Raw genomic sequence first — 25061 nt, forward strand, 5'->3', positions numbered from 1 at the left:
AAATAAAAGTGTACATACATACATACATACATACATGGGAGAGAAGGGACAAATGTTCCTTACAGAGGAATAATTCTAATTAATATAGGAAGACTGAGGAAAATAGAAAATTGTCATTAGAATACCACAGTAATAATTGCTGCAAGATTCACCAATGAAAGCTAAAATTAGTGAGTAAAGTTAAGTTTCATAGTCTCAAAGAAACTGTCCAAAATTAATATTTATTAATTTCAAAGGGTAATATATTAACTATAGTGGAGCAACTTGGCAAACTTTATCCTTACCAAGAGTTCAAGATGTAAATTACCAGTAATAAGAGATATTGACATGCCCTTCGATATGATGAGCTGAGAAGGGAACAGTACATCTGCGGCATTCTTCCCAACTAGGCATAATCTCTGTTTAATCACAAGAAATGTATCAGACAAATTCAAATTGAGGGACAGTCTGCAAAATAACTGACCTATACTTTTGAAATTCAATGTCACTACAGAAAATTTTTAAAAAATGAGGAACCATCACAGTTTGGGGAAGATTAAGGAGGCAAGACAATTAAATGCAATGTGGGATCCTAGAATCAGATATTAGCAAAAAAATTGGTGAAATCCAAATAAAGGCTGCATTTATCTAATAGTATTGCACTAACACAATCTTCGCTTTGATAATTGAAATATCATTATGTAAGATGTTAACATTAGAAGAAACTGAGTAAAGGGTGTTATGGGAACAATCAGCACCCTACTGTAAGTCTACAATTAACTCAGAATAAAAGTTAAAAACAAGGAAAAGATACAGAATAAGTGGAAGTGGCCACCCATTCTACTTCCATTGTTAAAGGGAACCACAACTTTGAGTTAAGGTATGTCTTTACAGACACTGTAATAACTGTGGTAATAATTAATAATTAATAAAAATGAAAAAAATGGTTTCTGATTTCAAGCATCTTAAAATGAGTTTTAAAAATGCACCTATAAGAAGTTACTAGAGAATAATTACTAGGCACAGGTTTAAAAATTGTACACTGACAAAAGTATATTTAATGTAAGTTAAATGTTTTATAAGCCCTGGGCATTTTGTTTCCAGTCCTTTGCCTGGTGGCTGGTGGTGATCAAAGGGAGTTAGCCACTAGGCTCCTACTGTTTGTAGCACTTTTCTGCTCAGCTTTCTCATTTCAGTATCACACTGAGCTTCCAGCTCCTACTATCTCCTTCCTGAAGCAGAGCTGAATTAGTTGAACTGATTTACTTGAAATCCTTCTGGGATGAATGAGGAAATGCTTATTAGGCATATTTTATGTACAGAAATTTCATTATATAAATTACTTAAGTTAATTAAAATAGAGACCTAATGACTAATGCTCAAATTCCATTAACTAATTGAGAGAGACAAATGAATTCCCATGCCTTTCTACGTGCTTTTTAAAACTCTTCTAGCAGTTGGTAACATTTTTTATAAGAGTTTAATTTATCTTGAATAAAATGACCTTTCTTTTTCAGTCTTAGGCAGAGTCCAATTTTGACTACCTTTTCAGTGTCTTCTACTTTAACTAATTCAGATTTTGAAAAACCACCATCTGTTAACAAATAATGTTCTCACTATGAAGGCAGTGATTATGTTTATTGCAATTTCGGAGGATGAGAAACGAAAAAAAATATAAGAATAGAAACTGGAGAGGAGCAAATTCTAAAGGAAAGAAACTATATGAAATGAACAAGCATGATCAAGCCATATTTGCTGCCATGATTTCACAATAAAGGAATGTGAAGCAAAAATATGGTTAGTTAAGGCTATGAAAGTGAAGAAGAGGAAGAGAATGTTACACAGATGATCTCACTGTCTTTTATTTTAAATAGAAATTACTGTGCACTTCATTCAATTTGATAATATAAATCTTTTGAAGCTCCAGAAATAGGCATAAAGATAGTCACTTAAGTATATAAGCAAAGAATCACAAAATAATATAGATGAAAGAAAATCCAATAGGTGACCTCTCAAATACATAAATGACTTCAACTATACATTGTCTATTAAGCAAAGCTTAGATGTTATAATAATGATAGTAAAGCTAAATTTTACTGATATCAAGGTTTGTATTATGCTTTAAATGCATTGTTCTCTTTTGCTCCAGAAAACATCTCTATTAGACTGATGAATAAACCAAAACTTTAGTGTTTCCTTTGTCACCATAGAGGCTCCTCAGCTGCATCTACCACAAAATTAGGCCCACCTGACCATTCCCAGCATCAAACTTGTTTCTTTTTCTTAATGTGTCCAAATTTAACTAGGCTCTTGAAAATCGACAAAATTTGTAATACCTACGTTGTTCATTCAGCAATAATAAATGTTTCTGAGTGTCTACTATGTGCAAAGCTCTGTTCTAGGCCCTAGAGATAGAATAGTAAATAAGAAAACAAAAGAACTCTGCCTTTGGGGGCTTACATTTTAGGGTAGGAGCATAAAATAAATAAGGACATTTATAAAGTCTAAAAGTAATCATTACTCTGAAGGTTATAAAATAAGGTGATATGAAAGCAAGTGCTTGGGGAAGAGTGCCTTTAGAAAGAGTGCTCAGGGTAGACCTCTTTGAAGAGATGACTTTGGAATTGGTCCACAAGAGAAAAGGAGTAAAGTAAGACACAGGCCACAGGAAGAGTGTTCCAGACAGAAGGAACGGGATGTACAAAGAGGCTGCAGTATGAATGAGCCTGGTGTGTCTGAAAAACAGACACAGTGTGGCTGGAGGACAGTGAAAGGTAGGGAGATTATTAAAAGATTCCACTGGAAAAGTAGGCAAGGGCCTTGAGGGTATAGTAGAAATTCGGGCTTTATTCTAAGAATAATGGAAAGTCATTAAAATATACTAATGAAGGAATGGTGTGATTTGATTTGCATTTCAAAAAGATTACTTTGTCTAAGGATCAGGAATGGATCTGAGGACCAGAGGGTAAGCAGGAAAAACAGGACTATTGAGATAATCCATCTGAGAGATGATACAACTTGGAAAGGATAGTTTTAGTAGGTATAGAAAGACAAATGGAAAGGGGATGTATTTTGGAGGGAGTGCTAATAAGACGCATTAATGGATTGAATGTGGAGTGAGGGAAAAGGAAGACATAAAAGTTGATTCTCACGTGTTTGTTTTGAGCACCAAGGTAGAAAGTAAACATTTGTAGAGATGAGGGAAACAGAATTGGAGAAGAGTTTGTGAAACCAGGCCTAAGAAAAATGACCTGATGTTATTCTACTTCCTCTCCCACACCACCCATCCTTCATTCCCAACTCTAGTGAATGTTAACACATTTCCTGGCTCACTTAGAGCCTGATCAAAAGTATAAACTTCCCCACTTATATCTTCCTCTGCAATACTGCCATCTTTTTAGTCTCACAATAAGGGGCACCTCTCTCCCCGCCAAAGCTAATTGTCACATGTTTGCTGTTAACCTCAGCATTACCAAGTTTCTTGAGGAATTTTATTTTCCCAATTTATTGTTTCCATGTCTAATATTTCCCCCTGTTCTTCTTTATTGGCTTTTCCCCTTTTATATTCCAAAGTTTATAAGTACCTGTTAACTTGGAAAAAAGAAATCTCTGGATGCTCCTTCTATCTATCATCCTCTTTATTAACTTTTTCTAACATGGGCTTAAGACTCTCTGCCTTGCCTCCATTTGTGATTTTGTTGTTGTTCTGAGTTGCAGAGGGTTGAATTAAGCATAAGTCACAGTTCTCGGCACACAAGCATTATTGGTCCATGCAGGGCCCTGGAGCCTCTCTGATTTATTGGTTTGTTTGTTCCGTATTCCCATTTATCCCATGCCCTACACTCATCCCTCCTTCTCAGAAGCAATTATTCTAATGGGTTTGACAAATATGTTCATTGAGGTTTTTGGTTTAAGTGTTCTTAAAATATAGGTAATGATATTTTGTGTGCATTGCACGAATTGTAATTTACAAAATTGTCTTACGCCTTGGTTCCCATTTCTTTTCTTTTTTTTAATGTGCCCTGTGTTCTAATGTATCCATGTTGCTATATGTAGAATAACCCATTTTTTCCCTAATTGTAGCACCTACCACTTTAGGTGGACATAGAGATTAGCTCCTACTCCATTCACATTGCCACAAACAAGGCTATCACGTATATCTCACATACCCATTAATGAGCTCACGAGAGAATTGCTTTGAGCTATATACCCTGGAGGGGAAATGCTGGGTCACAGTACATATGCATACTTAATTTAAATGAGTGCTTCCTGTTTCCCTTCCAGATTGGCCTCCAGTGCACACACCTACAAGCAGTGTATGGGATCCTATGTAGCCACGTTTCCACTAACACTAGTCATTATCTAGCTTTCTAATTTTTACCATATTGGTGGCTATTTCATTTTTGCTTAATTTTCATTTATCTGTTTACTTATGTGTTTTAGCATCTCTTCATATGCTTGCCAGATTTTTGGAGATTCTATTTCTATGAATGCCAATTATAGCTTTTGTCTAATTTTCTATTGGTTTCCTTTCTATTGGTTGTCTTATTTATTAATATGCAGAAATTCCTTGTTATTTCAATATTATTTTCTTGTATTTGGGAGATAAATTCTACTTGATCACAGTGATGTTTTTTCTATACTATTGAATTTTGATCCAATGGTGTTCAGTAGTTTAGGTGTATTAAATGCATTTTTGACTTACGATATTTTCAGCTTACAATGGGTTTATCAAACGTAATCCCATCATAAGTCTAGGAACATCTGTACTGTGTAACAAGATAGAAGGGCTCAGAAGAGCTGTGCTGAGATTGCCAACTGTTCTATTTGACACTGGAGGAAACAGATAAACAGTGGAGTTTTTCTATCTGGCAAGCAACTGCATGGGCTGGGATAGAAACACATCATATAGACAACCACAGTCAAAAATCGATATGGACTTCTTATACTAGAACCAAATATTCTAAATGTTAATGATTTTTTTTATTTTTATCCCTGGGTGATAGAATTATATGTATTTCTTTCCCTCACTTCCTTATAACATTATGAATTATCACAATACTTACAATGAGCGTCTGTCAAATGTATAATATAATAAAACACATTTTAAGGTGAATATATATGCTTTCCTACAGTCCTCTTATATTAAGTGAGCCAGGAAAAACATTCCTTCTGTTTCTGCCAAAGCAATTGCAAGAGATGCTTGACCATGCAAAGAAGAGGATAAAATTAACCTTTAGGAAAGTATGAGAAAGTGTGTGACTTTGTCGAAGAGGAATAATTAAAAATTAAAGAGAGGAAACTAGCCTTGAAAAAAGTATACAGAAATGGTTTCAGTCCTCATCAAGTTGAAATGATACGTAGTTGATTTAACTTGCAGATTTACTGGATAAATTAACTCCAAGTATATTTACAGATACCTAGATAGGAAAAAAAGAAAAAAGCTTGCATAATCTTCCCCTATACATAGAATGAAGGGTATTTTTAGTGAATTTTCAAATTATTTGGTACTTGGTCAACTTAACTCAAAATGTAAACCTTTCTTTGTATTTAAAATAAAATACTTATTTCCAGTATGATAAAGGGTATAGCTGACTGTAAAATAATTCATAAATTATAAATTGTTTTGGTACAATTAAAAGGAACTAAAAGAATGACACATAAGTTTAATCTATTAATTGCTCTTCTATCTTTTCTAAATGATATAGATTGACTCTTAAATAAGACTTATTTAGAAAAGGCTACATTTTTAAGTAATTAAATAATAAATCCAAGGCATTTAATTATTTTATTGATAGGTGTTAGTATTATTTCATTATTCTTTCTTGTACCTGTAATTCTGAGTATGCTATTCTGTACGTGTCAGAAACAGTGAAACAGTATCAACTATTTTAGTTGATGATAGTTAAGATTATTCAACAGAAAGGGACATGTAAAGCCTTGTCTTTATTTTTTCATCTGGATGCGGATGCTCTGTGCAGCTATTCTTACCATTTTCAGTTTCTGAGCTGCCACAATGATGCCTGAAAATTTTAACATCATATTCTTCCTTCATCAGCCTTTTACATTTTCAAGCCGACAGGAAACCAGGCAAAGTTTTAGCCTACTTCCTCCGTCACACTTATGGTGGGAAAAGTTTTCATAGATCTAGTGATAAAATAGTAACCGTCATTTTCTCCCTCCTGAGTTCCTGATCAATAAAGCAATTCTCCACACACTCATTCAAACAGCTCTTTGAACGTAAGCTTTTTAAAGTTGTATTAAATATATCAGTATACTATGCTACTGTCTAGTCAAGGCGGAGTAATAATACCAGATTTATACTCCTGTTAAACAACAACAACAACATCAACAACAGCAAGATGAAAAACAGGCACTTGAGAAAGTAGGCATCAGAAAACGGTGATCATGGACTGATGAGATAGAAGTGAAGTAAGCTCCATTATTGCCCTGGCTTATTACATGAAGAGTGTTTTCCGACTCTGAAGGACAGGCAGCAGGAACCCAGGCATAGTCTGGTAGGCGCTATGAGTTGATGAGATGGCCTTGGGAGTCTAGAGAAGCCAAAGAAGCTAGAATAAGAAGGGCAGAATACTAGAGAGGAGATAGCTTCAGAGAAAGAGAATTCTGAAGACTTGGAGTAGGTTTCTACCAAGCATTGAGTTGAGTACTGATAAGTGCATACATATAAATACACTGCTAACGGCCCAGAAAAGTGTCAACTAAAAGGATTAGAGGAAATTGTTTCTGAAGTTCACACAGAGCTAGAAATATTGCCTCTTCCCAATAGAAAAATTAAAAAAACAAAACAAAACACCTTTATCATTCAGTAGACTTCAGTTTGAATTAATAAAGATCTTGCCTTAGAAATGGGGATAAGTTAACCCTACACTAAATATAGCAGTTGTTCAGCCTAACAAAACTTAAAATCAACACTCAAAAGGACCAAACTGTTTCCAGCTTAAGCCTGTCACAAAGTTCAAGAATAATAATGGTAATATGAAAATATTTAGCACCCAATCAGATAAAATTAACAATATCTGGCACCCTTTCAAAAAGTACCAGACATACAAAAATGCACTTTCTCTACTCTGTGTCCCTGACCCTTGCAATGTGACTTTGAGTTGCTCCCATGAAGAGAGATGGGTTCTACTTTCCAATGCATTAAATCTGGGCTTGTCTTGTGCCTTGCTTTGGTCAACCAAATGCAGTGGAAATGACAATGTACCCTTGTTAGCTGAGGTCCCACAAGGCCTTTTATGCTTTCTCTCTTAAAAACCTGTCCAGATTTGATGTGAACAACCTGGGCTTGTGTGCTGAATGACGAGAGACACACAGAGCAGAAATGAGTCTTTGCTCTGAGACCATTCTTGACCAACTGGTGCCTAGCAGCCAGGCAGCTCTCCTCAAACACATAACTGAGCCTGGCTGAGAGCAGAAGAACCACCAGCTCAGACTAGCCCAGATCACTAACTCGCTCAATCATGAGGTAAGTAAATGATAACTGTTTGAAGCTAATAAGTTTGGGGATGGTTTGTTATACAACAGAAGCTAAATGATACACATTCCTTCTCATCTTATTGACCTGAGTGGAAGTGTCTATGAAAACAGAATAGGCTAAGCAAGGAAGAGGGATGGGATGGGAAAATCACAGTCCTGGTAAGAGGAAAAGGGGAAGGGATATGGGTAGGCAAACAACTGTGTGCATTATAGCAAATTGCTCCTTGAAAATTAAAATAGTACTTCCTGCTGGGCTAAAGCAGCACTGCACATAGTGATGGCTTTTAACTGAAGAGCAGTTACAGCTCTCTATGCAAAGGGAGAAAATAAGTGAATTTTGGTGGAGGTATCTTTTTAATTTAATTCTGACTCACTTGTTAGGGGGAAATATCTACTTTGGGCTATTTTGCAAAACCTAGCAGGAATTATAATTTTCCTTACTTTGTTTATGAAGATTTTACTTTCCATAATTACATGAAAAAAATTACCCAGCAGACGTGTCTTTTCAATAGCATTCCACTGGGCTTCCTAATATAGGAAATTTTTCAAATTGGTTTTAAATGAAATTCATTTAAAAGAGGGGTGAAACTAGTATGAATATACTTCCTGTCAGAATTATCAATAATTAGAGTGTGAAGGAGACAAAGAATAAAAGGAAAATGAAAGATTACTCTTCAGTCTATAGGAAACCTATAATTTAATGTATTGTGTCATTTATTTGCTTTCAGAAGATGTGATTATGATGGATTGTGCTTCTAAGCAATTGTAAAGCTTCCATTAGTGGCATTTGCATGGCTGATTATATGAATCTTGTCAACCTCTGGCCTGGTACATTGTTGCTGAAAAAATCTGGTGAGTACTCGTATACAAATTTTCTTCTTTAAAAGTACATGATCGTATAGTTAAAGGTTCTCATATTTTCAGCTTGTGCTTGTTAGGATGTTTCAACTTGACAATGGTGCCTAAAGCAAGATTGATACCACTTTGTAGCCAGAATAATAGAAAGTCACAGGTCCCTATACTTTGTTAAAGTATAAATTCAGGCTGTGAGTGAGGGTAATACATTCCCTGAGCCTGTTTTTCCCCCTAAGAGTTTTCTTTTGTATATATATATATATATACACACATACATATATACATATATATATATAAACTTTGCAAAACCTAGCAGGAATTATATTATAAAAGTATATATATATATATATATATATATATATATATATATATATATATAAAAACTTCATGAAAAGTTTTTCCTTTACATTGCTACAGAAAAAAAAAATTAACAAATGTGCCAAGTACAATTTTTCACTGATAATCATCTATGTTTCTTGAAAATCTCACACAGTATTTATCACTTACAACATCCGCAGGTTACACTAGGCATAAATAATATAGTAGATAGGGAGAATTTGTGTCTGTCCAATGTCTAGGACAGGACACCACGGTGGCTTCAGGATATGGGCATTTGTGTCAGAAGCCCAAACAAAAAACTGGGGCAGTTCTGCCAAGGGCCTAGTGAAAGTCACACAGTAACGTAGAAACATGAAATACGCCAAAATGACCATATATAAATAAAGAGGAGCCAGGGTGAATATCACAAGTATTTGTTGTTTTGGGAGGTAGGGTTAGGGGGAAGACTAGAGGTTCAAACAAACGGGAATTATTTCATCCTTAAATTGATTGGGTATGCTTAGTCAGCTTGAGGAAAAACATCAAAAATTATCTCAGTAGCAAACTCTTCCTTGCTTCATCTTAAGGGGGTTCATATTCTTTCTGTGAAGAAAAGAGTTAATGCCACAATGAGGCAAGATGGATACCTCTACATAAAAGTAAATGAGAATGTGAACAAAATAGAGTAAATAAAGAGTAGATAGTTTCCTATTTAGGAAAAACAAAGGCCATGTTTGTTTCTAGTATTCTCAACTTCTCTCTCATTTCATTTTTTGAACCTTCCTGACCAGTGGTATCTTTCAGCTTTTCCTTTGTGAGTACTCAATTAAATAATGGACTTTCTATTATTCCTGTATCCTCAGAATGATCAAAAGGTGAGTAAGAGACAGAAGTGATAAATTCTACTGGGGAACGTACATTTGGTACTAGTGTAACATCATAGACTACTGTACTCATTGTGTAAAACCTATGTGGTTTTTAAATAGCCTTTTAACATTAGCTTGTAGTTATTGGTGAATCAAAAGGAAAAGAGAGGCAAATACAATCTTCATATCACATTGTTTATTCAGTCATCTATTCCACCTATGTTTAATGTTTAATTGAATTCAGCAAATGAAACTCATTTAGTCAAGTTGTTTTTCATCATGTAGATCAGGGCTTATAAATAAACTCAGTGCCTTTGGGAGTCAAGCAAATAAAGAAAATATATGAGATGACCAGGTATGACAATGCAGTCACTTCATATAGCTAGGTGAACCTAACATAGATATTATAGATCGATATTATATAGCTATGTAACATATTATATACGTGTACCAGGAGTGCCAAAAAAATGTATACACGTGACTTGCATTCATCTTTTATCAGTATATACTGAGTATTACAATTTTAATGCAGGTTTTTTCCTTTCTTAAAATGTGTGTATATTTATTGGCACCCTCTGTATACGATATATATATATATGTAGGGGTCTATATTCATATATGTGTGTATATATATATATATATATATATATATATATATATATATATATATATAAAAATATAGATTCAGATAATTTACCAGGTAGTAGGGTCAACTGGAGATTGAAGTTACTCCAAAATCCACTCAGATTTGATTTTGTTAAAGATTCTGTGTTGGTTAGATTTGTTCACTGGGCCTCCTACAGTCTGACAAAGTAGACATTCTGATAATTGTTGTAATTTCTAGTATATTTTAGCAACACACAGAAGTAGCCTGTTTTACTTTCTTAATGGAAAAACCAGGAGAACATGAAATACAGAATACAAAGTAAGCATTTGCCAAACTATATCTCATGGAATTTTGATTAACAGGATGCTTTTGGGGATGACAATTTGAAAGGAACTTACACTTGAGAATGCCAGACATATGCAATGCATCTACTCAAACAAATACATGATATAATGTGAGTGGTGATAAGTACCATGAAGAAAAATAATGCACAGAAAGAGAGTGTTGTATTCGAAACATGGTATTGAGATACTGCTTTTGAGAGGCAGGTCAGGGCTTTCATGAGGTGAGCTTCGAAGCAGAGACCTAAATGAACAAAGATTTTGGAGGAAGAAGTATTCCAGAAAAATAGAAACAGCCAAGTTGCTGAGGCTGGAATGAGTTTGATTTATTAGAGGAAGAACAAGAAGGCCAGTGTGACTACAGCTGAGTGAGTAAAGGCCCAAATTATCGAGGGCCTCGTAGGCCAGGATAAAGATTTAAGCTTTGTTCTAAGACTCTGTGCAGACAGTTTTGATCAGGCGATAGCCCTATACTTACTTAATTTATTAAAAGCTCACCTGAATGCTTTGTATATCAGGGACTCAAAGCAATCAAGTGTTGAAGCCCTGAAACCAGTCACTCTGAATGACTGGCAGCTGAAACTTCCAATTTCAGAGCCTATTGTGCTCAAGTTCCTTTACCCTTTTCTTGGCAAATATGGTAATAGGTACTTTTATCACAGATACAACAAACACATAGGTATATCAATGACAAATGAGATGCAAAATATATTTCTTATCTAGAAAAGAATTAAAAATAATCAAAGGAATAAATCTACAATTGTAGAGATGAGTAGAGGAAGCATTTTGGTGTAGGAAAATCTCAGTAGTCCTTGGAATCATATCATTCAGGTTCACAGTTTTTAAGACCAGTATTGGAATTGTTAGTACGTCTGCTTTGAACTTCTCAACTCCGTGAAGTCCAAGGAAGTGCAAATATCAATGTATCAGATCAGAGTTTCTCAAGTTCGGTACTATTGACATTTTTGCTGGACTATTTGACATTCTTTGTTATCGGGAAGTGCCCTGTACCTTAATTAGTAGGATGTTTAGGAGTATCCCTGGCCTCTACCTATGAAACGCAAATACCTCCTACCCCTGTCTCCTTGCCACCCCCGTCTAGTCAAGACAATAAAAAGTGTCTCTAGGCATTGCCAAATGTCCCCTAGGAGGAAAGTTCTGCACCCCCCCCCACCCCAGGGAGAACCACTGTGTGAGAGGATAGGAGTGGTCTATACAGAGTCTCTTCTATGTACGAACATGAACAAGAGCGTGTGCAAAGCAAACCTGTATTGAAAGCATACAAAAACTAAAGCAGTGTTGGGAGCTCAAGGCTGGTTACCAAACCTCCACATCAAGGACATCCTAATCTTACCAAGTCTTTGCAAAAGCAGTTTCAATTGTTTTTGCCCTAATTCAAGTGTTTCCTATGGCTCAGAGATGACTAACGCAAGCTTGGATGTGAGGAACATAATGTCGTCCAACGAGTAACTAGAGAGTTGGGGACCAGACTCAGGTCTGCCTGACTCCAATGCCTAGTTTCCTTCCAACACAACCTTCTGTGTCCTGCCAAGAATACCAAGGCAAAATCATGGGCAAGATGGCTTTTATATGGCATAAATTTGGATTGTAGTTGGAAAAATTAGATAACCATTTGGAATCTCTCCCATAATAAATTTCTTTTTCCAAATAATTATAACTATTATTATAAACAATAATTGTTATAATAATAAATTTTAATAACAAGTGGCATATACCGCGGACTCACCACATGTAAGGCACTTTGACAAATGTTCCATGGAGAAGATCTGATCAAATCCTCATAACAACCCGATGAGCTGGATTCCATTATGATCCATGTTTTGCAGATAAAAATAATAATTAGAAAGAAATATCTTTTTTTATTTGCAAATGAGTGGCCCATTGCTAAGTCCTTTACATAGATATAATCCTCATCATACTTATATGAGGCAGAAAGTATTTTTCTTATTTTGTAGATGAGGAAACTGACACTTAGAAAAATGAAGTACCCACTCAAAATAGAACTTGGAAGTTAAGTAGCTGGCATTCACATCTGTACTTGTCTGATCTAGCATCTGATATCATCACCACTTGTTACGCTACCCTGGTATTAGCAGTGCATTTAAAAATTTGGACAATTGTGAGTGAATATAAATACCTTTCCTTTTACAAAAAGATAGCCATAAACACTTTCCAAGTGATTTTTTTTTCTCTTTTTAACATTAAATTTCTGGTAGAAACATCTTTCTTAGAAATGTGATCTATCTTTGCACGATCTCTTCCCTTTCCTTCATACTTCCTACCCCACACACCAGGGTCTCAGAGTAGATAGTGAAGAAAGCAGGAAGGCATGGAATAAGGGGAATGGCAAACAGTAAGAGCTGTCAGCAAGCACAAAAGGTAAGACGCAGCATTTGTTTTGGCAAGCTAGAAATGCTTGTGTTTCTAGTCACAGTCTGCTTTCATCCTCTTTCAGGCTTCATTTGAAAGTCTCCCTATTAGAAACACAAGGGAGCCGCCAGCCAAAGAACACATTCTCCCTTTAAATACTGGGTGCCAGAACAGACTTCAATTTATTAAACCAAGATTGCAACTTGATCCTTTTCGTCTCACTGAAACATTTCAACAGTTATTAAAAATATATGCATTTGACTTGCCATTTCTTGTTCAGGGTCCCTTCTTGTCATTCCTCATAGAAATAGCAAATTTATAGGTACTGCAATAGGAAACATAAGAATGGTTTTTACTTTTGAATTCTAGAAGCATTCTATTACAAGGAACAGCCTAAAAATGTTCGTATATGTAGCTTGTGACATATGCCCTCATATGTTCTAATATAAGAAAGATGGATAGCTTGGCCAGTGATAAGCCATGATTAATAAATACTGAGAGTATGTTTATTAAATCAGTGATTGTAAAATGAAATGACCACAGAAGGCAGACCTATAACTGAAATGGGTAAAGTGAGACAATATAAGAAATGGAAAGGAGTGTGGTGGGGAGTGTGGTCTAAATCTGAGCATATGTGCTTTCTCTTAATGGGGTGTCTGATTCAACTCTAGCGGATTTTTGCTATGTAAAAATGTGGGCTCTGTGTTGTCAGATTTTATGACTTAAAAATGGAGTTAGAAATCCCTATTTTCAAGGTAAATTTCCTGATTTTTAAAATGTTGGCAAATTTCTCCCTCCTTTTTAAAAATACTATTCAGGCTACTCATATGGTACCTCAGTTATGATAGATGGATATTGATTTCAGAATGTGGGAAGCTTTGTGGTCGTTTGCACTCCATTCTATTTAGGAAAACTTTTATGGCATTTGAGCTCACATTTGGCTGGGCATTTTTGGGGGAGGGGAGATTGTTACAAAGTCATAAGAATAGAAATTCTCGTTCAGGAGGTCTGAGGTAGGGCCCAGGAATTCTGCTGTGAATGGCACAGTGAACACAATTTGAGCACCATCTTCCAAAGTAAGAGGAAGGAACCCATTAGATCCGGGGTTGGCAATCTATCACCCATGAACCAAATCCAATATATTGCCTGCTTTTGTAAATAAAGATTTATTGGAACACAGCCACATCCATTTGTTCACATATTGTCTATAACTGTATCATGCTAAGGCAGAACTGAGTACTTGTGATAGAAACTATACAACCCTCAAAGCCTAGAATTTTTACTATCTGGCTCCTAAGTGTAAATTTGCATTAGACAAAATGTGTCCTAGGTCTATAAATCTCAATAAAAGCATGGTTCCTTAATATTACCTGGGTTCATAAGAACAATGTAAAAAGAGCCATACTGCTGATGCTATTGATTCATAATTCAGTTTTGTCCAAACGATTTCTCCTCAGCAAAGACTATCTTGTTGCTATGACAACACTTACATAAAGCTATATGGAAGAGAAGAAAAAGGCAACAAAAAACATTAATTGTTCGACCAGAGAAAAGGCCAGTAAAAGGTCTGTGATTTGATTTTGACTTTGGCAAGGACACAAACACAAGAATGTTTACATTCTCCCCCATGGGTGACAGTCACATATGACTCTGAAGATCCTGGCTCCTTCAACAGGCCAACCCCTATCACACTTTCCATAAACACCATCTGTGTGATGGAGGAAATGATTTCACAAATAAATAAGTCGTATGCCAGAGCTTTTCACTTGTCAGTAGTGTAGGTAATGGGTTAAAGGGATTAAAAAAATAGATCAACATTGAATCTCTGTTGTCTAATCCTCAATGTTACAGTCCTGTAAGCCGTCTATGCTTTTGTTCCCATTTTAGCAAATGACATCAATATTCACCCTTTTCCTGAGGCCAAAACTCTCAAGAGTCAAACTTAATTTCATCCTTTTCCTCTTGGATCACATTCACACAGTCTCTTAGCCCCTACATGCTACCACTCTGGTCCAAACAACTTTCATCTCTTGCCTGGCCAGATGTGGTCACCTGCCTAAATTCTTACCTTCCCACAATATAGCGTCCATTCAACAACCAGAGTTCTATTTTAAATATACACCGGGTTTCCCCCAAAATAAGACCTAACTGGAAAATAAGCCCTAGCATGATTTACTTTACTGTTTTTCAAAGTAGCAAGATTGAAAGACATCAAAATCTTGTACCCTGGGCCTGTCAGGACCAGTAACTTCATTTCCTCCAAAGAAAGATACTCTAAGTTAGGCATCTAAGATGTTACAAGAAGATTAAACAGAATAGAAATACTCAACATTAAAAAAAAAAAAGTCCAGGCCAGATTATATAGGGTAATTTTTAAAAGCAAAGAAAAAATAAGAAAGTGAAGTCTGAGTAGTCAGATCAGAAAAGCCAGGTGGGGCTTCAGTCCTTGGGGACACTGCAGGTCAATGACCATGCTGGGCTATGCACTTCAGCCTGCTCCTGCTTCAACAGTTACCTGCTCTGTCCTTCGCTAACCCCTGACAACGTTAGTAATTTCTCGATATGTGGCTAGTCATCTCACAAACATGTGAGACTCACGGAGCAGAAGGAGGTGAAGGAAGGTGACTGAACTGCTATAAAATCTCTTGCTACTTGTCAACACACACACCATGGAAGTCCATTTATACAATGACAGTGGACACCAATTAGACAAGGGGGGTTTGACATAATGTGTTCCAGAACGATCCACAGGGCTTGAGAACCTCATGCAATGTCCCAAACTCGACTTTGCCTTTCACACCCTAAAATCTGTAGTAGATGCAGATGACTGGGTAAAAATTCATTGAAACAATCAAATGGTCAAAAATGATTATCTTTAGACACTGATCATTTACACATTGATCATATGGGGATATCATGGAAATTGAAATATACTATAGCAAACATCACATTGCCTTTTTTTTTAAATTAAAGTTTATTGGGGTGACAACTGTTAGCAAAGTTACATAGATTTCAGGTGTACAATTCTGTATTACATCATCTATAAATCCCATTGTGTGTTCACCACCCAGAGTCAGTTCTCTTTCCGTCACCAAATATTAGACCCCGTTTACCCTCTTCTAGAGCCCCGTTTCCCCCTCCCGCATTACCCTCTGGGAACCCTTAACCTATTGTCTGTGTCTGTGAGTTTTTGTTCTTTCAGTTGTTTGTCTTGTTTTTTTGTTGTTTTTGGTTTATATACCACATATCAGTGAAATCATATGGTTCTCTGCTTTTTCTGTCTGACTTATTTCGCTTAACATTATGATCTCCAGATCCATCCATGTTGTCACAAATGGCCCTATTTCATCTTTTATTACTGCTGAATAGTATTCCATTGTGTATATATACCACAACTTCTTTATCCATTCATCTATCGAAGGACATTTTGGTTGTTTCCATGTCTTGGCCACCATAAATAAAGCTGCAATGAACATTGGAGCACACTTGTCTTTATGGATAAATGTTTTCAGATTTTTTTGGCTAGATACCCAGGAGAGGGATTGCTGGGTCATATAGTAATTCTATTTTTAATTTTTTGAGGGGCCTCCACACTGCCTTCCATAGCAACTGCACCAGTCTGCATTCCCACCAACAGTGTATGAGGGTTCCTTTTTCTCCACAGCCTCTCCAACACTTGTTACAATTTGTCTTGTTGATGATAGCCATTCTAACTGCGGTGAGGTGATATCTTATTGTGGTTTTTATTTGCATTTCTCTGATGATTAGTGATGTTGAGCATTTTTCATGTCTATTTGCCATTTGTATGTCCCCTTTGGAGAAATATCTCTTCAGGTCCACTGCCCATTTTTCAATTGCGTAATTTGTTTTTTTGTTGTTGAGTTATATGAGTTCCTTGTATATTTTAGATATTAGCCCTTTATTGGAGGCCCTGTTTACAAAAATCTTCTCCCATTCACTTGGTTGCCTCTTTATTTTGTCGATGGTTTCTTTTGCTGTGCAGAAGCTTTTAAGTTTGATATAGTCCCATTCATTTATTTTAGCTTTTATTTCCCTTGCCTTTGGAGTCAAATTCATAAAATGCTCTTTGAATCCAAGGTCAATAAGTTTAGTACCTATGTTTTCTTCTATGTAGTTTATTGTTTCACATCTTATGCTTAAGTTTTTGATCCATTTTGAATTAATTTTGGTGCATGGTGACAGATAGCCACATTGCCTTTAAGCAAGGGTTTTTAGCAGATTATTTTGCCAACATTTATAATTAATTTATAATAAATTTCCTTTAAAAGCATATGCATAAAATATATTTGATATATCTGTATATACTGTTCATCTCATAACAAAAATAGTAAATCAATTACGTATTTTCCTTTTCTATAGTACTAAGTAATTATAAAAATATGGGTTCAAAATTCATGGAGTGATTACAAAAACAAATGGGATGGTCATAATTGTCTAACAATAAATTTGAAGTTATAAAGCAACTAAGAAAATATCCTTAAAACTGTCAATAGTTCTCATTTTCATTTTTATATTGTTTTTTATTATTTTTCTAATAATAAGACCATTACAGAAAAATTAGGAGAAAAATATATACACATATAATCCTACCTACCCAATCAACCATTGTTAATAGTTTGGGGTATATGCTTTTAGATATTTTCCTTTTTATACATGGCATTTGTCAGGTCTCATGCAGGAACATGATGAGTGCATGTATATGTGATATTTTTTAGAGAAGTCAATCTATGCATGTTTTAAGGTAACATGTCTTTCTCCCTTAGCTATATATTATGAACATCATTAAAAGTGAAAAACATACTATTTAATTTTAGACATTTACAAACGTTTTATAGGAATTTTCTTTTTTTTTTACACTATTTTTAGTGGCTGCCTAAGATCATATGAAATACTTGGCATTTATATAAGTAACCTTATGGTATTTTAATATTTAATATTTTCAGTGTTTTTAAATAATTCATAGAATAGATAAAATCAGTTTAAAACAAATGAGAAATTTAAAGATAGATATTCCATCAGCCCAAATTCTAAAGTAATAAGTAAACATGCTTAAAAATTTTTTTCAAACAAAACGAACCAAAGTTCATAGAGTCACACATTTAATTTTTGACCAGTATGTGATTCTTAACCCAGTGTTATTTCAATAACCAGTATTAGCTGACTGGGTGGGACAGAGACCCAGGGGGCTACAGTCTAAGGAAGGGAAGTGGTGGTCCTGCCATGCCCTGGAATCCCCCTGCACTAGAACTAACCCTGGCCTGGTATTTTTGGTTATTTTTTGGATCCTTGTGTTTATCCTCAGTTACTTTAACTGGTTGAGAAAGGTGAGGTGTGAAGAGTTTTCCAAACTGCGCTTGCCCAAATTACTCAAAGACTAAGAGATGCTGCCTGTCACAGGTCCCACAGAGCTCCTAGAGAATTAGGTCTACCCAGGGACATGGAGCTGTAAACTCCTTCTGGATCTCTCTGCGGAGAGATCATAACCTCTAAACCAAAAAGTACAATACATGTTCTAACTGTGAGATGGGAGACTTGAAATCTTGGCTTTCTTGGAAAATGCAGGAAATTCAGTCCAAACCCAGGCATTCAATTTTTGGATTTTACTTCAGTTTGAGTATTTGATCATAGGATGGGATTTATATTTAAATCTGGGGTTTCTCTGTGCTGTTTGTATTTTATAGTTGGAGAACCTCATGCAGTTTATTATTCATTAATTCAGTTTTTCATCTAATTTATTATTCATTAATGTTTTCATTTAATCTCCTTGTATATGGAAAGCATGGTTTGGTATGGGGATAGATTTAATTAATGCTCTATTCTGAGCTATTCCTCAGTGTCAGAGGCAAAATCTATGCTGCTACTGGCAATCCTAGGAGAATACCCATAGGAGAGTGGTGGGGATTGAGGGGTTAGTCACTCGCCCTCAACAGGGTAGGAACCTCCTCAAGGTACCAGGCATAATAAGCATAATCTGAAAGGTTAATCCGAATGGGCTAAGAAAATAAAAAAGGTAGGGGATGTTAGTGAGGAACTTCCATGAAGAGTAATTTTAACTAAATATTCTACCTCTTGACTCCCTTAGTCTTTCCTATGAAAGTGGAGTGCATTACCTGGTCACTAGGCTACAGCTACTAATCCATTTACTCAAACATTTGGAGCTTTCCTTTGCGAATTCCTGAGCAGGGGATTTGATTTCTGATGTTTGATCTCTTTATGAATCAGTAGAGTGAAGCCATTTTTATAAGTGAGACTGTTCTACAGACTTAATTGTCTCTCTGATGCCCTATTCCAAGACCCAGTCCGAGTGGACAGGCAGGAACAGTTCCATTTAGACATTTCCCCTTATATTTGGGTTCTCTGCTGACTCTTTTGTCTTATTTCTCAATTGGTGTGGAGTTACATGGGGAAAGGACGTGCTGTTTATTAGATTTTCCTTATCAAAGCCGCTAAAGGTAAGTATTATTATTAATCTCCATTTTACAGTTGAGGGAACTGAGATGTAGGAAGACTATATAATATGCCCAGGCTTAGACACATGACCCTGAGTTAAAATCCTGCCTTTGTCTATCATGTTCTTAACAAGTAAGTACATTATGCTACCTCTCAATTAGTATAAAAGAGCATAATTAGTTATCCAAACAATAATTTATTTAATTACATTTTACGAGGCAATTAGCTAGAAATGTGAATTATTAGTACTTAGATTTTTACTATCTAGTTCTATAAATCTTCATCTTGATATATTTAAGGATCTCTTTTAAATAAAACTCCAGATAGCTACTCCTACCACAATCTAAATGAAATTCTAACACCAGTTTTACTTGCTTTATTTAGCAAAAAAAAGTGTTAGGAAAATAACACGTATTTGTACAGAGTCAGTCTTATCCACGGGGATTTGAGGTGTCAGAGATGTCATTTGCTAGAAATTCAAATAGCAACTGCAAAAAACTTAATTGCCTAGACACAATTTTTCACTTCCTGGGACACATTTTTCACACTTCTTCAATTTGCTATTTGGAAATCTGATTTATATTTGTATAAGTGACTGCAATAGAAATACAGAGCACTTAGAATGCACACACATTTTTTGGCACCCCCCCACCCCCCGTCAGTATATTTATATTAGGGCTCTAATGTTGTCCAGTACTTTTTTTTCACAATTTCTTTTCATGGCTCTGGACACCAGGGAATTGTTTGTTGCTGAGGAACAAGCCAGATAACCAACGATTATCTAGTTTATAAAAGGTTACTGAATGCTTTTGCTATACACTTTTGCAACCCATCTCTCAGTTATCCAACATAAGGACTTCGCTATTTTCCTTACCCCCAAAATAGCCCCCATTACCTAGAGATAACGTCTTATTTTTCCTCTTTAGCACCAAACACAAATTCCATACAGATCTAGATCTTTTTAATCCAACATCGATAATTATAGAAAAGATCCTGATACAGTCTTGATCACCTTGACAATGTTCCTTCTTAAGAGAAGAATGATCTCTTATCAACAAAATTGTTGACCAGTGAAAACCATTACAAAACCAATTTGTGAAGATCATTATCATGAAAACTAACATACATAATTTCTCATCCAAATATATGGTTTCTTTGCAAAACAATCCATTTTATTTCTTGGTAATTACATTGTACATGTGTTTATGCTGTCAAAAAACCAGCATAAGCTATGGCCTTTGATCTGAAAACATTGATTCTTAGTTGCCCTGCCTGTGTTGTTTTCATTATGAATCTTCAAAAACAAGCATTCTGATTACGTTAGCTGAAAATTTTAATGAAAGCCTATTAGAATTGGCAAATTCATGCTGAATCTGCAGTAAAGCACAATTCTACAGAAAAGGCAGAGTGGGGTGGATTTGCAGGCCAGCTTGGTCCCTTTCACCCAGCAATGCTTCCATTCCTCCTGCATTTTTTTGTACTAGCACATGCCCTCATTAATGTCTATGGTTATGGAGACTGAACAATGAGGCACCTGTTTAATAGATGAATCAGATGATTCATCTGAGTTCAAGGGTTCCTTCTAGTCTTCCAGTAGATTGAATCAGCATTTCTAATATTTGTTTCACAAACAAAAACAAAAAAAAAGATGAAATCACGGAGCAAGAAAAAAATAAAAGGGAATAGCAAAAAGAGGTTGAATGGATGGGGGCAATTAGGAGGATACAAAATTACAATAAGAAACATTTTCAAAATAAATATCAAACAATATTAATAGACGGATGGAGGTCAAAATCCCCAAAATGGGGTACTGACATTATAGGTACTGATAAAACTCTGTTTCTGCTTCTATGTTCCGTTTCTTATTTTGGTTGTTCATTCTATTATCATATGACATGTTTTTATTGAATTCTTACTTGATGCTGGGCATGGAGCTTGGAAAGAGAAAATAAGACAGAGAAGAATCCTGCCCTTATGGGTATTATAACTTAATAAATAAAAATTACTACCTTGAATAGGATCTCCAGCCACACCAAGACTTCTACAAAACCAAGAACTATATAAGTGTTATGGAAATGAACAGTTTACACATAGTCAGAAATGACCCCAAGAAAACCATCTCAAATTCACACTAAAAGAGCTCTGAACTCATCAATCTGAAAGTGCCTAAATTATACTATAGTTCATTGTTAGAGAAAAATGAGAAATTTGTTAACATTTTTCAAAAATCAGTTTATTACAACTCTTCTTTGGGTAGCAATGTGAAACAACCTCTAAATTGTAGCAACTAGCACCAGAGTGTTTTTTTGTTTTTGGTTTTTGGGTTTGTTTGTTTTTTGGTGGGGGGAGAATGCAAGGTGCTGTTTGATAACCATCAGGATAATTCACCTGGATGCAATGTGAGACCCTAAAGACTTCTGTTATCAACTTGAGCCAAAGCAATAAAAAGAAAATTTAAGCTTCTCTATAAGAGAAAAAGATAAAAGTGTTATATTTGTTTCTTCGTACTGTTGGTGGCTCCTGAGAGAAAACAAGATAAAAGAGAAGGAGGAACAGCAGCAGGATGGTTAGATGCTTGGGTATCAGTAATGGAAGACAGTAAGGAAACTCCAGTGGCAGTACGCCTAATGTGACAGTTAAGAATTGAAATGTATAATATACTATGTAACCTGTGGGGCTCAAAGTCTTCTGCAAAATATATCTTGTTTTTGTCATTTTGACTGTAGAAAACAATGAAAGAGGGTGAATTTCACATCAGTGGTCTCAGTGAAGAACAGAGTAAGCACAGACAGAAGTAGGAATGAGAAGCTGATAACCTTCAGAATGTCAGCTCACCAACCACCCACAGAACTCTTAGGATTTTCAATTCCTTCTATGCATGAATTAGAGTTGAAGTCAATCTCATGTACATAGACCCTAGATTTCACCTATGATACTGTTTCACAGCAAAATCAAGATGAGATACACCTAGAGTTCCAGTGTGTTTCACTTGGCACCCAATAATTAATGAGTGCAGGAAAATGCTTTTAGTATTTTGAAATTCAAAAATTATTTTCAAATGTAAAACCACCTCCATCAATTCTCCTGAGAAGGAATTATGTGATAACAGTAGAGCAAGTACCATTTTCCCTTATTTTATTGGTGAAAATCTGAGGTCCAGAAAGATTTAAAAAATGGTCAATGGTCACGTGTCTGGAGAATGAAGCTGTTGATGAACACAAAATGTCTTACTCTCAATACTAAATGTGTATTGTTGTGCTGTTGTTTAATGTATTTTAAAACAATTATCGTGAATATAATTACAGAAAAACTCATTTACATCTTAATCATGAAAGAAGTAACAGATTCCTAAATTCAAAAGCAGAATTTTAATCAAGTTTCCTAGTATTAAAACTAGGTCATTTGCATATTTTCTTTTGATTTAAATCCCTAATTGCCAGGGTATTTGCATTTTCCTATCAGATTTTGCCAGCGTATAGAATTCATCTACATATTCCTGTTAGTGTAGTTGCTGAAAATGAGTGGCCTTTCCTAGTCATAATTAGAATTAACTTCAGCCTCACAAAAGGGAATTTGACAGAGCATAAAGAGGAAATATTTTGAGACTCAAAAATCTTGTCAACCCTTTTAAACAATGAGTAGTTGTGTTGATATTCTTCTTGGGGTGCCTGAGGTTATATAAAACAGGGTTAATATTGAAGGTATCCTAATAACACATTCATATGTCAACTTAGAGGTGAATAAAGATTTATCTTTGAATATACAAATATTTTAACTGAGGTATCAGGCACTGGGTTCTACATTTGCTCTCAAGTTCCATAATAATTGCATGCATATCCCCTTTTGCTGACTGATATTAAATCTCTAAATTTAGAAAGTAAAAGGAATAGAAATCTGACTTATTGGCGAGGGTTTCAACCTATGTAATTAACGTGCCACAAATGCTCACACAACCTGAGGGACTCTGTGTCCCTGTGCTCACATTACACTATGTTTATCCAAAAGAAAATAAATATCAAATGCTCATCATTTTACCTTTAATTCACAGTCCCCATGGTCTATGAGCATTTGCAGTCACTTGTACCCTCATCCTGAATATCATGAACAAGATGGCCTTACTGTTTCCATCAGCTTGAATAAGCTTTAGGCAGCCTTCATCCTGCCTCTAAGCCCCTGATCTCCGTTTTCTTAGAATACTTACTTTAGTAAACTTTTCCTCATAAATTCTTTCTCTGCCCCTTTGAGTCATAAATCTTCTCCCAGCCTCTTGCCAGTTTTACAACCCAGAAATTTCTTTCTCAAAGCCCTAGGAGCCATCCCTTTCAAATGTAATCATCAGAGTAGATCACCCTAACTCCCAGTCTCTGGGAGGGTAGGAGCTTCAATCAGCAAACATCGATGGCCTAATTGCATTGATCAGCTGCTTCTTCAACATACACTAATGCTGTTCTACTCGCTCATCCCAGGTTTGAAAAACCACACCTGCTTTTTGTTTCAGTGGAGTTGAGTTCAATCTTTGTCCCCTATTGCAGTAGTCTTGAACAAAATCTTGCCTGTTTAACTCTCTCTGGTGCAATTTTAATCTCATAATCATCATCATTATTATTTCTACCATCTTTGGATCACTTACTATGCACTAAATACTTTCCTAAGTTCATTACTATAGAGTGTCTTATAGTGTCAATAACCTAGAGCTTATTCTTGGTCTCATTTTATCGATGAGGGGATGGACGTATAGAAGAGTTAAATAACAGTGCCCTCCCTGTAAAGGGGCTCCTAGCTACATTTTAAGGAAAGTCACATGAGTACATAACCAGAAAGAGAGCTTTCAACAAGATTCTGACCAAACAGAAACCATGATCGTAAACGTGCAGCCTCCACAACTGAGAAATAAATGTTTGTTCTTTAAACCGCACACTCTATGTTATTGTTATAATAGCCCAAACTAAGACATCACGTGAAGCTGCTTCCCGTATCCTTCATAAGAATAACTGATTATTAATGTTTAAGCTGACCCATGAAGTTATTTGCACGTAACACCAAAATTGGCAGCTATCTTCATTTTGTTTCTCAGTGTCTTTTCATAGCAATCTATATCATTTTGTTATATGTAGTAAGGTCCGGGTTGTCAGGAAGTCCCCAGTAATGGATTTACTAAATATATATTAGTCTTTCACATTCTGTATCTGTGAAGGAAGACACTAGAACTGGCATTTTCCTAAATAGGGCACTATTTCTATATTGACCTATTTTTTAAAATTCGGTTAAAAATATACTCTGTGTTTGAAAATAAGTACCATTTTCTTCCACTAAATTTTATCAATATTTTATATATAAGCATATCTTATTTTTCCTTAGGATGTGAGCATTTATCCACAACATTGTGAGTACTGACTACTGGCAAACTCACCCAGGCTGTAATAGGAGAACGTGGGGGAGGGGCAGACAGCCCTCATCCTATGCTAATCAGAAAGTTTTACTCTTGTCACACTCACTCAACAAGGCCACAAGATGAAGAGAAGGTGCTGCCCCTTCTTTACCCCCACAAACCCCTCTGCATCATAAATTAGATGTGACTTCATAACCACATAGCATATAGGTATGAATTTGTCTGAGATTTCTGTTTTAGATTTAGATTTAAATCTAAACTACGATAATGAAAGAAAGAACATTAGAGGATGAGCTCATTATTCTGAAGTTGACCCTTCTTCCTTTCTACTCTCACTGAAATGA

Source organism: Rhinolophus sinicus, chromosome 1 (genome assembly GCF_057876585.1).
Source record: "Rhinolophus sinicus isolate RSI-liver-muscle chromosome 1, RSI-T2T, whole genome shotgun sequence".
Taxonomy (NCBI): domain Eukaryota; kingdom Metazoa; phylum Chordata; class Mammalia; order Chiroptera; family Rhinolophidae; genus Rhinolophus; species Rhinolophus sinicus.